Source organism: Geospiza fortis, unplaced genomic scaffold (assembly GCF_000277835.1).
Source record: "Geospiza fortis unplaced genomic scaffold, GeoFor_1.0 scaffold318, whole genome shotgun sequence".
Taxonomy (NCBI): Eukaryota; Metazoa; Chordata; class Aves; order Passeriformes; family Thraupidae; genus Geospiza; species Geospiza fortis.
The window spans coordinates 1,062,418-1,078,242 of NW_005054371.1; the positions used below are offsets into that span (position 1 = coordinate 1,062,418).

At 39.1% G+C, this 15,825-nt stretch overlaps 1 long non-coding RNA gene across 1 annotated transcript; it reads left to right on the forward strand.

Annotated features, from left to right (window-relative positions):
* Positions 1-1,645: 1,645 nt before the first annotated feature.
* LOC102039015 lies at positions 1,646-14,728 on the forward strand. Its single transcript, XR_265406.2, has 3 exons — positions 1,646-1,814; positions 4,655-4,739; positions 14,472-14,728. It is a non-coding gene; the product is annotated as an uncharacterized LOC102039015 (long non-coding RNA).
* Positions 14,729-15,825: the final 1,097 nt, after the last annotated feature.

A 15,825-nucleotide genomic window follows, 5' to 3' on the forward strand; every position in this document is an offset into this window, starting at 1 on the left:
CTGGCCAGGGAACCCTCCATCACAGCAGATGGGGCAGTACAGGGCCTCGCTACCACCACGGTGCCTTTGTGCGGCCGACCAAGGCTGACGGGCCCGCACAAAGGCTTGCCTCACAAATCGGCTGCAGCAATCCCAGTTTTCAGGTATCTTCTATCAATTGCTTTCCTTGTTTCCCAGTTTTTTTTTCTTCCTTATCTCTGATTCTCATGGACAAACTATTGACTACAAAGAGAATTTCTTTCATCATGTGAATCAAGCTAGATAATCAAGTTTTAATGTGAGTTTGGACTAGAAACTTAGGGGTTGTCAAATTTAGAGGTTTGGACTAGAAACTTAGGGAATGTCAAACTTAGGGGTTTGACATTTTTAGAAATATCATAATAGAAGATCACAATGTCTACATCTCCTGATTTGGAATTAATTTCTTTAGACAAAGGTCTCTCTGTAAGGGAACATGTATCCCCAGCTTCTTACAAGCACAAACTCTTGCACTGCAACAACATCCCTGATGGTGACTGGCCTGGGAAGGATCCAAGATAGCTGTTCCTATGCTCTAATTCAGCTAAGCACTTAAACAAACTACTTCAAATTCTGTACTTATCATACTGACCTGAGGCCTTCATGGAGATGGTTAATGAAAAGATTGCTCCTTTTTCAGTAGTTGTGAACATCATGCTGTGAGTCCCTTACCTCAGGTCTGTGAATTACCCATTGTAAACACCATTTTTACTGTCAGTTTTTTCTCCTTCTGATGCCCTACCCTTCCTTCCAGTATTTCTCAAAGACTGTGCTGCTATGTGTTATTACATTTTATAAAGAAAAACAAAACACAGTAGAGGTTGCTGGCTGAAATACCAGGCAAACCTTGATAAAAAGGGAGCAGAAATCCAGACTGCAGTAAGACACCACACTGTAGGCCATGCAGGTTCAATGAGGAAATTTTCCTTCCAATACACAAAGTTAGAGCAGACTTGTGCCATCTGGAGAGTGCCATGCTGGTGAGCATGCATTAGTGCATTGCATTTCCATGGGAGCAGGAGGGAAATGCCTGGATGAGCTATTTGGGGAGCAGCAGGGGGCCCAGCAGCCCCATCTCTCTAGATGCAGAGCTCCCTCTGGAAGCTGACGCAGGAGCATCTTGGAGAACAGATTCTAACTGTGTAAATTCCTTTTTCTTGCCTTTTCTCTGGCTTCACTATTTGGAAATTTCTGTTGCTGCTTTTCATGCTGTGTCAGAGACTTAATGTCTGATGCTTCACGTTGAGGCCAAAGTCTCAGGGTTGGGAGGCTACATCAAAAATGAGTGTGAAGAGAAGGTGAAAAGCTGCAGAGGGTGAGAACATGAGAGGTTTCTTCTGTGGTTGGTTTAGCAGTGTCACCTTTGTAATTATGACCACATCCTTAGGTTTCTTTGTATCTTAGCAGGAGGTGGGCAGGCTTTGTGTGGGAGTGAGACTGAATTTTTGCAGTGTAAAAAGAGGAAGCATGACTTCCCAGAGGAGGCTGTTTCCGAGCAGTGACTGTTTAAGCTTCATGTCTATGATGTACTTTCTGGAGGTGAGCACCAGGAACCTTCTCAATTCTTGTTGCTCTGGAATCAATTTTAATTATGCCTAAAAAACTCCAAAAACATAAAGTAAGGTTAAACTGGACATTGTTAGTTATTGGAAAAACATAAGGATAAAAAGAGAGTGGTTGGTAGGATTGTTCCATGGCTTTCCAGAATATTACATGTAATTACAGAGGATCTATAGATTAATGCTCTCAATGTATGACCCATTACATGGAATGGAAAATCACCATATTAGTTTAGGGTGGGTTTTAAAACTTTTTTATCTTTTTCTCGTTTTCGTTTTCTTTTTCATTTCCTAGCTAAGAAAGCATGTGCCTAAAATTAAAGTCTAAGATTCAAGTAGGGTCTTGGTAGCCAGAGTTCAGCTTTGTGTGTGTGTGCGTGTGGGTGGGCTGTTGGAACCCAGACAGGCAAAGGCAGCAAAGGTTTGGCTGTTGGGCTGAAGGCTATTTCTGCTGTTTGTGCATGGTGACATTACTGTTGGCATAATATAATTCCCTTGTTCAGCAGTTCAGGTTGAGATGCATTATGGATAAATGTAGATGAAGGTCTGGAGCTCAGAATTGAAAACATCTTTGTTTCCTCAGAGACCACCATTTAAATGTTGATGAGGTTGGAGCCAAAGGCAAGACATAGGTAGGAGCAGAGAAGCCAATACAGCTGTCAGCTGATGCAGGAACAGGAAGAGAATTATTTTTACTAGGTGAAATTGGCAATTGTTGTCTCCAGTAAATTGCATGTCACTGAAATATTTTGGTAGTGCTGCCAAATTTAATTTCAGGATAAGTTGCATATTTCTTCTGCAGTTTTTATTTTCCTTTCATGTTTGTATTGAGTTTCTAATGAGAAAAGTAGAGTTCATTCTGAAGGAATAAAAATATTCAACATGTCATCTTATTAATAAATGACAAACCATACTCTATTAACCTTAAAGTATACTTTATGTGGTTGACATGCTAATGCAATGTACTGTAATTGTTAATATATGGATTCATCAGACTGCACTGACCCTAATAAGATATCTACCCATTTCTTTCGGTAGAAAATTAAAAATAAATCATCAAGAGGAACTCCTTTTCAGAGTTCAAGTATAGAATATGCTGTAGAATTATACAGTTGCACCAGGGCTGGTTTAGAATTGATACTAGGCAAAATTTTTCATGGAAAGGGTTGTCAGGTATTGGAAACACCATCCTGGAAGTGTTTAAAACACATGTAGGTGTGGCACCTGGGGACATGTTTAGTTGTGGGCCTGGGTGCCAGGTTAATGGTTGTATTTGATGATCTTATTGGTCTTTCCCAACTTGAATGATTCTATGATTATGTATATCTTTTAAAAAGGCCTTGCAATGCTAAATTGTTTTCCTCTTTGTATAATGCTTCCTGTCAAACAATGTACCTGTTTTATGCTGGAATCTCTTGTAGCTCCCTGATTGTTTGAAACCCTTGATTCTTGTCAAGTGCTGATAAATGGTGAAATGAAACTCAAGAATCTCTTGGACCCTGGAGTTTCATTCTGGCTTTTTAAAGTCTGGAGGGTTGGAATGAATCTCTGCCCTGTGCTACTTTCAATCTTTTTCTCTGCCTGTGGGTTGGCATCCTTAAAGTTTGATCTCTTCTTATTTGAAAAGAGTCTTATTTTCCCTGCATCCATTCTGAGTGATCCTCCCTAAATTTCAGTGTCTGGAAGGTTGGAATTTGTTCGTGGACACTTAGCAGCTCACAGTAAGCAGTGTAGCATTCCAGATCTGCATTTTTAACCTTTTCCTTGTTAGACAGATGTCATGGACTGTTAGATTTAGTTTCAACACAACCAAATCCTCATTTCCCACTTCACTCACTCTGATCCTTTACTGGATCATTTTCAAGGTTATTCAGCCTTCCCTGGGGTTTTGCTGCCCAGTTAACCTCTCTGTTTCCAGCTGCAGGTCGCAAACTCTGCTTTGGGACTTTTAAGGAAAACTACAAGATGTTTTATCCTTGAAGGCTGTGTGAGCTAGTATTAACAGGGTGGTGTTAAGAGTTCTACAAGCACTGTTTTTCCTCCAGAGATGTAAATGATTCCTGTGCAATAGCTGATCTCTACCAGTGCAGGAAATAACATCATGTACTGTCTTCTTGCATTTCCAAGAAGTAGTAAGAGTTTGAGACAGTTTTTGTTTGACAGGTGCAATTTTCTTAAATCTGGCACTAGAAATACAATTTCTTACAATGGCAGAGATAAAGCAAGAATATCATGCCAGTATATTTCCATGTATCTGTGCACATTATTTAAAATTACATCTTGTTGTAAAGCCTTGTTTAAGGACATATCAAAGTGTATTTTTTTAAGGTGTGCACTGTTCTATATTGAATTATACAGCTGGGAAATTTAGGAGAGAAGCATTCTTGTCCTCATCAGAGACATCAGGTTGGTGTGGGAAGACAGGAGTCATATTCTGAGCAGATGTGCAGTGCTTTTGAAATCATGTATGCAGGCATTCTGCTTGGACGTGGAGGGAATGTGTTCATCTCTAATGAATATGGCTCTAAGGCTGCAATTAAAACTGTGACTTGTGCTCATTTCTATTAACTGCTTCAGCTGTGCTGTTGTTGTTCCTAATAGGCAATGATACTTAAACTGACATTAGGAGAGCCAAAGTGTGCTGCATTTGCAATTGTTTGCTTTAAAGTAAATTTTGCTTCATTGTAAGTGTCCAGCATGATCATTTGGGAGTCACTGCTGATAACTGAATGCTTAGAGCCATTATGAAGTAGAAGCTAATCAGCTTTCAGGAACTGACTCATTGTGAGATAGTAAAATGTTTTCCCATTCTGGTCAACTAAAGAAGTTTTACTTAGCAATAGTGCTTTAAAAAAAAGTATTTTTAAGAGATTTTAAAACCAAATGAAATTGGAAAACAGCTGCTGAGAAGAATTTCCAGTAAAGTCTTTCATCTCTGAGGTTCAGAGCAACCTCTAGGTCAATCACTTTGCAGTAATTTGTGGAAATATAAATGCCTTAATTAAGCAAGTTTTAAATAGAAAAAGGGGAGCTAGAAGTTGTTAGCTTTAATGTATTTATACATCTGTGCTTTTCAGCTGTTGGGGGAGAAGTGTGCTAATCTCAGGTTAAAATGAAATATCTGTTATATCCTCAAAATTTCTGTACAACTTCAGCTGCTTGGTAAGTACTGCCACATGGTGTTAGCATAACTAACCATCCTGATGGAAGAAGATACTCTTATCTGAGGCAGTTTAATCAATCCTTATGATGGTTATCAAATATAATGTCTTCAAGGGGCCCTGTGTTACATTGTATACTGAGGGTCAAGCAATTGCCTAATGGAATACATTGCATGCATTTAGTGAGTGAAAGCAATGATCTTAGCCAGAAACAAGATATAACTCTTAGATGTTTCAGGTGACTGCTTTGTCGGGTAAATGAACAAGAAATAGTATTTCAAATTATACAACTTGTTACTATTTACAAATTCTTTTTTACTTTAAAAAAGAGATATTTAAAAGTACTGTTTTGTTCTGATTTCTGTTATTGTTAGAGAATTTGAAAAGTCCCCCCCCTTCTCAATGATACCAGAAAAGAATAAAGTTCCTGGGATAACTGTGGAGGATGTTTGAGTCTAAACCATGATTGTAAATCTAGGTATAAAAGTTCACAGAGCAGCAACATAACCAAAAACCAGACTGGTGCTATATTGGTGTTTCTGAGAATAGAAATAAACTTGGGTATTTTGGGTCAGCATGTTCTTGTAAAACAATTACATACACAATTAAGAAGCAGTCTTAACTGCAGGTTAAACTGTGGTGATTGGGAATGGGGCTGGCCCAGCCTCATCCCCAATTGGTTACAGCTCTGAGAAACAGGTGAGCAGCATTGACAGCAATGAGCCATGGAGTGCCCAGGGGCACTGACCAACCACCAAAGGGAACAGAGGGCACACAGGTGCAGTGCATCAACAGGAGGGGATAGAAGGCTGGGCTGAAGAACAAGAAGGGTAGATGCTCGTAGCCTTCTGAAGTGACCTGATGTCTGTGCCAGTAACAAGAAGGGCAGATGCTCGTAGCTTTCTGAAGTGACCTGATGTCTGTGCCAGAAGTGAGTGAAGAATCATTTCCAGTCACTTTTGAATTTCTGTCTTGAAAGACTTTTTAGGGTTGAAAGGAGAATGTTTTCAGTGTGAGGTTTCAGCTCTCATGTCTGGGCTGTTACTTTTATCCCCTTGCAGTTCATGGTCTTCAGGACTCCACTGCAGCAGTATCAAGGCAGTGTGAATGAGGCAAGTTTTTTCTCTTGTAAATCTTGTATAATGCTTCTGGGTCTTGCCTAGTGGATAAATGGAAGTCCTTATTATGTTTGAGGCATCTGCATGGATGCCAGTTTCTTGACTTAACTAGTCTTGTTGTGTGTACAAATACAATTGATTGAGTCCAAAGGTCTTTTGTCTCAATTGGAACAGTGAATACCCAGGGTTGCTTCCCTCTGATGAGCAGAAGTGATAGGAAATGAATGTAGTATTTCCTTTTTAGTGATTATCCCAGGATATGGTTTGTAGTTTTAGAATTGCTAGCTCTGGCCTTATCACTGTAATGTGTCCTCACCATCTGTTCAGGGTTTTGTTGGTGAAGAACTGAGGCTTAATTGGTGCTTAATATTAATCAAACAGTGATAACAAAGAAAAAGTCATTACTAAGACTAAAGTGAATTAATAGTAAAGATACTGTGGCAACAGCTATCATTGCTCTTGTTGTCTGGAGCGCTGGCTTCTGACAGAAGGTAGGCTATTTGTATAAAAGACCTATTTACAAGAATGGCAATTTCCCACACAACACTTAAAGGGAACCAGTGAGTAATGATGACACATCCTCCAGATTCACCCAAGTTCACCCAGGTGATGCTGTGTAAGAAGGAAATGGCAGATTAATCATCAAATATAAAATGAGGAAAAAGTGGGTAGGCAGCAGTACCACTGAAAATACTTGCTAGAAGACCACAAACTGAACATAAAGCTTGAAAAAAGCAATGAACTTGCTCTTGGGTGAATGAAAAGACTCATACAATGCAAGATATTACAGTCCTGGAGGTTCTCTTTTAGGCGCCATGTTTTGAGAATGATGTAGACAAAACCTGTAGCTCTCTTCTTTATCCTTATTCTCTTAGATAACACAAGCTATGAGGAGAATTTCAGATGATTAATTTAGAGTGTATGGAAGTTTGTTGTGAACAGAAAGTTGAACTGATGTTCTCTGTCTCCCACTGAGAGCAGAGTAAGGTGTTGTTAGCTGCATTTTCAGGCTGGAAAAGGTTTCACAAGAAGATGGTCTGTTTTCCATCACTGGAAGCCTTTATTGACAGGTTAATAGCACCTGTGTGGGTTGGATTATGTATCTCTCTCTTGACTTGGAGCAGGGCAGTGGATGACACAGCTTTTCTAGGTTTATTTTCAGTGAGTCATGTAGCATATGGAATATTTTAAAGTGATGATATCAATGTCTAGCTAAATTGTTCATGCAAGTTTTCAAATCTTAGCTATAACTTTATTAAAGAAGACTTGAAGATCAAGAACCACTCAGGATTTTGTCCCAAAGTTTGGATCCTTGATTTCAACTTTGATTTCTGGCTTCATTGGCTGAGCAGATGGGATCAGTCCCATCTCAGTGTGCTGCAAGGAGAGTAATGATGATTGCAACTCTTGTTGAGGTACTCGGAATATTTGTAACTCAGAGATTAAATTAGTTTCAAATTGTTTGTAAAATTAGTGCATATTGTTGATCCTACATATTTGTTGTTATTACTATTGCAGGTTTTTTTCAACTTAGAAAATATGAGCATAAACCTTGTCCTGCTATAATCAGGAAAGCAGGGATGCTGACTTGGGATACTCCAGAATTTCAAAGTCCCTTCCCCTACATAAATGCTGAAATCTTGAGAGCTAAATTTAGCCCAAGGCATTTTTGTTTTTTTTCAAGCTGAAGGGAGAACTCCTAAAATAGCAACTTTTTCTGGCATTGATGACACAGTAGTTGCACTAATATTGTTGCTGTGTAGTCTAAGGGGTTTTTTTTAGGATAAAATTTACAGAAAATAAAAATATGCAAATTCCAGTAAATGTTTAGAAAGAAATAAAGGGAGTTTGTTGCTTTCAGCATAATAACTGAAATACAGAACTTCTGTTCCCTTTTTAAACACAACTCTGCCATAACATCCAGAAATACTTCCTATTAATAATTTCTTTTTCAGGCTTTGCCAGCATGTAAATAATGCCACAACTGAAAAAAGTTAATACCCAAAATAAAATGGAAATCAGAAACACCACAATATCTATATATGATGTGTTGAGCATTCACAATGCTGAGCTATTGTTAAAGGTCTAAAAAGCAGATTGGCCAGCAAATGAGGTGGTGTGCCAGGCTGCTGCTAAGAGCCCTGACAGAAGTAGCTTACTGCTTGATTAAACTGGTGCAGCACAAAAATGGGTGGAGAGGAGAGAGCAGGGTTTTGCCTGCAGAGCCCAGATGCTCTGTGCCTTTGTCACAGAGTGCTGCCAGCACATTTTTGTGCAGGCTGGAGATGGGGCAAGGCCACAGCACAGGAGTGCTGCAGCTTCTGCTGCTCTGTGGAGTAGGAGGAGGTGTGATGGACCAAGCCCCTTCAAAAGCATGGCTTGACTTGGATGGATTTTCCCCTTGGGAGTACTGAACACTGCACAACCACCAGAACACCTTCTGGGTCAATGATTTGGTTTTAAGGATCAAGGATCTAGCTGAGCAAAATACTGGAGTTCTTCCCTTGTATCCCAATCTCCTCTAAGAAGTCATCAAAGCCTCAGATATTTGCAGAGGCTCGTGTTAAATCTGAACAAAAAGAAATCCTGTTTGAGTATTTATCAAGTTTTTCATAAGCAATGAGTTTTGTCTGGCTGTGTTGCAGATTATTTCAGTCCTTTCTAAACACTCAAGGTCAAGTGTGACTTTGGCTTTCTGCAGCACTGAGCGCCATGCAGGCACTTTATATAATTCCACACCAGTGTTTTTAATTTTTTCTCAGCACATACTAAAAGTTATACATGCTTTAATGTCTTAAAGGTAACCTCATTGCAAAGTCCTGTATGGAAGTATCTACCAAAAGAAAATTTCTATTCTTTGTCCTACATGCTTAAATTGCTGTGAGAGATCAGGTGCCTTGTAAGACTTCTCTGTTATTACAATGCTGATGTTTGAAAGAGCTCATTAAATCTTTAAGTATCTAAATTTTCACTTAATGTTTCTTAGTTGCTTTCTAAGGTGTTGGTTAGTAAAATAGGGCAATCTGCAGAGCTAAAAATCTGAACAACAGTAATTTTAAAAAAGGACCAAAACTGAAAAAAAAAATCCCAAACCATCTCATATCTGTTTTTCTAGAAAATGCAAAAAAACTGTTCAGAACTTCTTTTGCACTTGACCAGACCTGGATGGGAAGTAACAGCTTGGTTTGGAAAGTATTTATATCTTATTACTTGTCCCTTGAGTTGTGTGGTTCTGCCATGAGGGTTTCACAGAAGTAAACCTTCCAAAGCAAATAAATAAATAAAATCCCAGCTGACAAGCTAATATAAATGGTATGAAACAGAAGGGTAAATGGGGAGGGGGGGTGGGGGGAACTGATTTGACATAAACAAATTAGAGCTGTTGACAGTGTGGGTGATTTTGAGAAATGCAGTTCCATTAAATTCACAGATATGAATCCTGACAAATAACAAGCCATGGCAATTTATATAAACAAGGAAAGGAAATAATGAGTGGATGTGGAAGTCTAACAAGAATTTGGTTGTTAGTACAGCACAAAACATTGTGGCAGTATGGACAGAAAAAACTGAGAGCCCCTGCCATGATGAGGCAGCACAACATGCACTGTCCTATTGGAAACAACCACAATACTGTGCCAGGATGAGAAGATTGGAGGAATTAATGTAGTTCTTTGCCTTTCACACTTATAGAAAAACCTAAAGCACATGATTAGATTGTAAAGTCAGATAAAAACTGAGGTTTCTCAGTGCTGTGCTGTAAAGTTCTGGTGCAAGGCTAATTCAAGCTATCAGACCCTCTGCACTATACAAGCTGTGTATATGTGGCTTTTTGGCCCCCAGAACTCCTTTTAATTAATCTGGTGTTTTATCTGCTTCACACTGAAGTTTCTGTGCAGGCATGTGGTGGTTGTTTAGTGGAAATGGTCAATACCACACTTGATGTGCTGCTTCCTGCCTGCAGACACCTCATGGGGTTTATATCCTTCTCTTCTTTTTTGTGGGAAGAGCCTTTTCCACCTTTTGTTGAGGGTTCTTAATGAACAAATCTTTTAAATATTCAAAGCACTGTATTTATTTAGATAAAAGCTGTTAATTATAAATGACTGGCCATATGGCCATTAAGACTAACACATAGTAGGATATAGAGGGAATGAGTATTTTAGATAATAAAGGACTGTTTTAGAAAATAGCAACTTCCTTGATATTATGCTTCATGTAGGTTTAACAATGGAGTGGTGATTGGTAGCCTGCAGTGGTTTACACTAAAGAACTTGGTTTTCTTTTCTTTTATATTTTTAATCCTTGTTATTGAAAATTGGCTATTAAAAAAAAGCCACAATTGAAAAGCCTCTAGGAAAGCCAGATGGCTGAATATTGGCATTTCAAAAAAAATAAAATATTCCGCTATACATATGTCTCTTAAATACACTTAGCTGTAGTCCTTTGTTTGTTAGCCAGACTGTCTTCTCTATTGCTTCTGCACTGGTAAATTTGAACTTGCTTTGCATATTTTTCAGTAGATCAAAGCTGAGCAAAAAGATGGTTAAGGAAGTTTCAGGGCTTATTGATTCTAGCCCCAAATCAAAGATACAAGGTCAGGCTTTTGCCAGATCTCCTAACCTGAAGTCTGGCAGGTTTGTTTGCTTTTTTTGAAGCTCTGCCCATGGACAGGGATATTATTAGCAACCTTTTGAACACGTCTCAGCTTTTCCTGATAACACTGCTGTTGTATGAAATTTCGCTGATAGTGAAAATCTTTAAACTTTGTCTGTAGTGATGATGTCCTTGTTGCCTGGAACCCTGTTGTGAAAAATGAGCAACAGTTCAGGAAAACTTGTGTGTAGATAAGCAGATACCACCGAAAATTGAAAAGTATGGTGGAGGCATATGAAAATCCTACAGAAGCCCAGCCAGCTCCTGGAGCAATCTAAGAAATTCCCTGCAGGTATTCAGCATTTTTCATCTGATACATAAAAGAGCAACCATTGTATTGTTACTGCATTGACACCCTCCTGCTCTGGTGGAAAAAATTCCTTTTAATATTTCCTGTGTTTTCTGGTTTTAATAGTTAGGACACACATTTGAAGACAGTGATTGAAGACTAAGGTAGCATTAATTAGTGCCACTGAAATGCAGCTTTGGAAAATGTGTCCATCAGGTATCCAGTGATGTAGATCGTGGCTAAATGGAACCTGCTGTATTCTTTCTACCATCTTGGTTCAAAATACCTTTGATGGAAATGGGCATGTTTGGGTTTCTCTCAGCTATGTGAGAAAGCTGAAGAGGTTACAGATCACTCCAGTCAGGCTTGTTTCCTTTTATTCTATCTCTGTCTCAATTTGGAGATGAAGTTGAGCTGGTTTTTGTGTGTTCCTAGTCTGGACTTGCTTTCAGGGTAACTTTGCTACTGTCAGAAACTTGTCACTCCTTCCTGTCTTGAGACTAATAATTCAATCTGAAGAATCAAACTGTTGGCATTTGAAATTGAAAATGTGGTAAGAAAACTCCATGATGTAAATTAAAATTGCCATGGATTACTGTTGTATGTCTCCCTGTGAAGTCTCTTACAGGCTTTTTTGGCAACTTTCATCTTTTGCCCTATTTGCCCAGGAGTGCTATGAACTTCTGTGACATGTGAGACTGTAAATACCATTTTGGCAAGTCCCTGTGTATCTAGGGAAGGCTGTGGGTGGGTGTAGCTCTACCTACCTTACTCTCATTGCTGTAGGGAGCAAAGAAGGCATGAGCAGAAATGAGACGTGGTGGGGGCTGGACTGGTGGCGTTCCATCAGGTCTTCACTGTCAAAGTTGCTGCCTACAGCACTATATTTTTAGAGCAGTTATATATTACAGTAATGCCAGATGCTCTGAAGGAAGATTTGGAGAGTGAAAAACGGATTAAGGTTTATTGTAAAATTTCTAAATCTGTGTGAAGACATGCAAGATCTGATTCCTGTTCTTCCGTACAGGGATGATTCACCACCCTGAGAAATATTAGGAAAGAAATAGGCCCATCTAACTGCTTTAGATTTATGCTTCAAGTAGATAAAAGGTTATTTAAAATAGTTCAATTTTGAAGTAACTTTTGAGTAAGCAGAGGGTTTTCACTTTTTCTCAGTTCTTAACTTATCCCAGTTGTCTCACACAGCAGCAATAGCCAGCAGAGATTTCCAGCACTTTTCTGTACTCACAGATGCTACTTGCCCAATAAATGAATAAAAAGTTCAGTCTAAGTTTGTGTCTGGCACCTGACTGGCAGAAACACTGAGTACAAAGTCAGATATCTGACCTACAAGAAACCCAAGTAATATTTGAAATATTAATGAATAGCAGAATTATAGATGAGTAGACACAAAATATTTTGACTGTTCAAATATTGGTAGTGTTTAATATTTGTAAATTAATTCAGCCACCAGACATTTTGATCTATTCTGGTTACTCAAAAACTGCAGCTGCAGAAGCTATGTACAATTCCTGAATATATAAAAATGAAATGGGAAATGCTGGGTTCTGCTGCTGAGACAACAGAAGATGATTTAAACAAAAGCTGTCATTGCAGATGTTATCACAGGTTAGGGACTCTGTGCTGCATATACTTGAAGTTCCACAGATAATTAGACTAGATGCCCTCTGAACAACCCTACTCCAAATAATAAAATCCTGTTTGTCCAAGGAATCTGAAACCCCTTGAGTGCAGACAGCGATTTGGGGTAATTTTGTCCCACATGTAAGGTCTTGTTTCTGCAATGGCAAGTTGCAGTTCTGAAGGGCTTTTCTTGAATCCACTAAAAGCAGTTGTCTGGTGAGACAAACTCAGAGCAGACCAACTCCCACAGGAATTGTTGTAGTCCTAAGGTTATCTGTGGTCATTCTACCCTTCACTGTGAATGTTTGTACTCTGTGCAAGGTGTAGCACTGTGTTCAGCAGCCTCATCTTTTTTGGTGTCAGAGTTTCCTTGATTGTGTTCTTCCTACACAGCCTTTCACAAGAAATGTGACCAAAACCTGGGTCCAGCAGACACGCTCCCCTCTTCACTTTCCTTTTCTTCTAAGACTCTGTAATCTCTTCCACAGCAAGGATGAGAAATATCCAGGAAGTTTGTCATTGCTAGGAATGTCTCACTGTTCCTGAGATTTTAGTTTATTGTGTATATGAAGGAGAAACTCAAGAGGTTTCCTGGAAGATCAGTAGTGGAGGGTCACATAGAGACTTATATTCCAATATACACAGTGCTGCTCCTCATGGAATATGCAGTTAAGGCAGGGATTGGGTCTTTCTGAGTGCTGGGCAAGGTGGACAGACTGATCAGAAAGAAAAATCTCTTGAGGTATGGCTCCCAGGAATTTGCACACAACAGAAAACTTTGTGCTGGAGTGTGAGGTGATGTGTCACATCCCTGCCAGGATGCCTGCAGGATGATTTTTATAAGCCTGTATGTTTATAATGGAGTTCAATAGGTTATAAAGGATGTCCAAATTGTATGTTATTGTTCAGAGAGATGCAAGCTTTGTGGGAAATCCATATCAGGGAAGGAATTTCTGCGCTCTTCAGTGAGCCATGATCTATATGAGCTGATTTGGACCAGCCCTGCTAGGCTGCAGACTGCTTCCTGTGCCTAAGGGACAGAGAATGACAGTAACTTCACCTCAAACTTCACCACTGTCTGTGTCTCATCCCATGCACTGCTTTTTAAGAGGCCAAAGTAGTATTTGAGTGCATCATACTGGCTGATGGTAGAAAATAAGGGGCCTAGCTGGCTAGGCTATTCTAGCTGGCTGCTAGAATTTCTGTATTAATCCATGATGGAACTTCCAGATAATTCCCACTGCTCAAGTTTAATCTAGATGCAGAGTTTTTTACTGTGTTCCTTCCTTCATTTGTTGAGATCATTGTTGAAGAACCCTCTTACATTCTCATTTATATTTGTAAAACCCTTTCACTTTACCAGATGGAAATGTATTCACTGGCTCTATCTTATTTAATGTGAAAGTCAGTCTGTCTGTTCCATGTATATCCCTACAGTCAGGTCTGTTTTCAGTCCTTTGTGTCACCCTCCCAGTTAATTTGTCTAAATTGTACAGTGACAACATTTACACTTTAAGCCAAAATCCCTTAGCTCATGTCTGTCTTTATTGCCTTTCTTCCTCCTTGAAGCTATTTGCAATTAAACCTCAGTGAAATGTGAAGCACCAGAAATGTTAGACTATCTTGGCAATGAAGAGGCATGAAACAGATGAATAATGAGAAGCACAAGATAAGAAGCCGTAATGCCACTTCATTCTGGAGTGCCTATTCTGGCAAGGAGTTCACAGCACCTTTCACAGTTTTGTATCCTATTTCTGAGTCATAGGAATGATTAAGGGGGGGGGAAATCCTGCCAGAGAAGAGTCCTCAGATTTGTTTAAATTATGGAAATGAAAACTTCAAGGCCTTTTTTGCTAAAGATTAAGAATTAGCTATCTGAGATTGCTAATGCACTTCAGCTTAGAGAAGTGTGTGGATGAAGGAAAGAGGAGACTCATGCTTGTGCTTTTTTTCTTGGATTTGCCCATTTTGAGCAGTGTGTGAATAGAGCTGACACATCATAAGCTGCCTTCTTTTTATTTCTTCCCAGGTATTAGTCTGGGACAATTCTGTGTTCATGTGTAATGCATATTTGTGAAAAATATAAAAAGCAAAGTTTAGTGAACAATGAGCATGAGATTGCAGAGATCTGAAGACTTTCCTTGAAGTTTTCTTAGTTTGTGTCTTTTTCCACGTGCAAAGACCATCTTGGAGCTATGGAATTCAGTGGGTCTCTTTCTCTGCTTTTATATGGATCTCTCTCATTTTTGTCACTGAAAACTGCCAATATTGTGAATATGCAAAATGGTTAATTTTGTGCTATTTACTTAGCATTGCTTTTTACAATCTGGAGAGCAGGAATAAAAATTCTATTCTTGTTCCTATTTCCGTGTGGTGTGCTGAAGGGGCAAGTTTGTGTAAGTCACAGTGGACTGGGATGCAGTGAGGCATTAGGTCTGCTCAACACTAAGGTCAGCCTTGGGTAGGGCAAAGAAACTCAGACAAAGGCAAATTTAGTGCCTGCTGCAGAGCTGATTGTGACTGCACGTTACAGTTTGAGTAACTGGAATATAGGACATCTATGTAATGGAATGTTTTTAGGAGATATGCCATTGTCACTGTTCTTGGGTTAGAGTAGAAGCAAATTTTCTTCTTTCTTCTCTTCCCTCCTTTTTTTCTTTGTTACTGGCAGAAAAAGATTTAGTTCAAGCTTTTGCCACTAGTAAGTCTTGAAATATCAGTCATATGGAATTCTCCTGATAATGAAGGAAAAAAGCAGTATCATTACATTTCTTGAACTTTTGGGCCTTTAACTTCTGCCCACTGCTCCACAATAATTGCTTTATTTATAGAGAAAGATGTCCCTTGGACAAGACCAAGACATCTCATGCTCAAGAGATATTCCTGACATCCTATGCCTCATTTCAGTTGGATCTGGTTGTCATTCTAATTAAATGCCTTTTCAATCAGAAAATGTTGATTCATGGAAGCCAAAGCATCTTGGGGAAATGAGCTGATTTGTAATTTCTTTCATTGTGGTGGCTGTCTGGCTTTCAAAAAAGATTCTATTTTATATTTCAGAAACTGAAATAAGTTCAGGCAAACCACAAGTTTACTCCAAATGTTTCCTTTTGATCCTCTTTCCCAGGGATTAATCCTGAAAGGATTAATTATTTCAAGTTAATATGTATTCTTTAAGATGTCTCCTTACTGTCTTTAGGTGACAGGATCTCTTTTGCTATGGGGTTTGTTCTTTCTCAAGTCAACAAATACTCCCAATTGTGCTTTCTCAGCCCTATCCTCTTCCCTTTAGGGCAGAAGCTTCATTTCCTCTTTCCTGTTATAATTTTAATATCAAGAAAGGTTGGGAAACTGAGTCAAGCCTGCATTTCATTTTCTGTCTG